This window comes from Priapulus caudatus, unplaced genomic scaffold (assembly GCF_000485595.1).
Source record: "Priapulus caudatus unplaced genomic scaffold, Priapulus_caudatus-5.0.1 Scaffold580, whole genome shotgun sequence".
In the NCBI taxonomy this organism is placed as follows: Eukaryota; Metazoa; Priapulida; class Priapulimorpha; order Priapulimorphida; family Priapulidae; genus Priapulus; species Priapulus caudatus.
The window spans coordinates 110,549-112,644 of NW_014577641.1; positions in this window are offsets into that span (position 1 = coordinate 110,549).

The following is a 2,096-nucleotide window of genomic DNA, read 5'->3' on the forward strand; positions in this document are numbered from 1 at the left end:
GAAAATTTATAATTTTAACTACTCGACACTTGCATTTATCAGTGTGTTTATATTTATTTAATTAAATGTAAGTGTGTGTGTGTGCGCGCGTATGTGTATGAAATATGTAATGTATGTCATATGTATATAATGGTGTACGTATGAGTGTCAAAAGATGTTAAAGTGCACCTTAATTACTTTACTTGACGTTGTACAGACTTTGCTGAAGTTTTTTTTCTGGTTTCTATTTTTTCTTCATGTCGTATGCACTGTTTTGTACTGTATCACTCAGAAGATCTATCACTTTAACTACTCAACAGTTACACTAGTGCATTTATCAGTATGTCCATATTTATATAAATATAAGTGTTTGTATGTGTGCGTATGTTTGTGTAATATGTATATAACGGTGTACGTATGAGTGACAAAATGATGTTAAAGTGTACCTTAATCACTTTACTAGTATAGACTATGCTGACGTTTTTTTTCTGGTATCTATTTTTTCCTTCATGTTGTCTTAATTACTTTACTAGTACAGAATATGCTGAAGTTTTTTGTGTATATATTTTTTCTTCATGTTGTATAGCATTGTAATTGTACTGTATCCGTCAGAAATTTTAATCATTTCAACTACTCAATACTATTGCTTTTATCAGATTTTTTCTCCATGAAAAAAAGTGTCGTCAGTACATGTATTTGTATCTGAATTCATGCAATAAAGATTTTATAAATAAATAATAATAAAGTTGCACAATATTCAGTTGTTATAGATAAAAAAAAGAAGCGACATTTAGTTTTACACAAGCGCTTTCATCTTTATAGAATCTTTAGGTGCATGTATTATTATGTTATGTTATGCGTTTATTATGTGCGCGTGCGTGTGCGTGCGCGTGTGTGTGTGCGTGTGCGTGTGCGCGTGTGCGAGCGTGCGTGAGTGCGCGTGTGTGCGTGCGAGCATCTATTATGTATATATATATATATATATATATAATAAAATATGTATAGAATGATAGAGAGTAAATACAGTAATAGTGTAGCAGTAGTATACCAGTAGTATAACAATAGATATATAGGTTTTAGGGGCTCGGCGGTTTTAGGGGCCCCGTAATATCAGGAGTCTATCAATAGTTAGATTTTGCTTAAACAACATTTATTTTTATTTTTAGTATACACGTAAACCTGATACAATAATGAGTGCTGACATTAGTCTATTTGTCAGTAATTCCATTACAAATGTGTTAGATTTAGATTAACTTAAATTTATGTTTTAATTTTTGTCTTTAAAAGAAAAAATTCCCAACCCCTTCATAACATATATATATGCTCCAGGCTCCGCACTAGTTGAATCCGGCCTTGGCTGTATTAGTGTAGCGACACTTTAGGCGTGTGTCGATGTGTCGTTCTCATCTGTGTTCAGAGATCTTACTCTCAGCACGTGGTGATGCAGTTTGCCCCTATGTAGCCGCACAATTTTGTGCATATCGAACCGCCCGCATTTCGCTTGCGTCTTCTCTTGCAGCAAGTGCAGTGCAGGAAATCCTCTATGTGATCTACGATGTGGCAGAAATCCGTCCCAAGCACGTGGCGCTTCACTCTCACCGCGACCTTGCCTGCTTCGTCTGCCGGCGCCGCTGACGTCACTGCAGTCAGGAACAGTGTCGCCACCTGTGAATCGCAGGAGGAAATTCGTAACACAAATTCAGTACGCGCGCACGCGAGTATTGGGGAAGAGGAGGATGAGGAGGAGGAGGAGGATGAGGAGCATGCAAGAGGAGGGAGATGGGTGGCGGAGGTTATTTTCGGGACGCGGGATTGGAACGTTCTAATTATCTGGGAACTGGGAAATGCCGGATGAACTTATGAACAATTTCATGATTCGTAAATGGAAGTCAAACGGGACGCGGGATAGTTGCATTTTTAAAGTGATTCGGAAACTGGGAAATGGCATATTTTTGTACCACGGGGAACTGGGAATGCCCCCACCCCCGCGTCCGTTCCCACCCTCCCTCAAGCATTGCATGATATTGCAGGTTAGATTCGCGCACACGCATGCGCACACGACCACGAACACACGCACGCACGCACGCACGCACGCAAGCCAGCTAGCAAGCATGCAT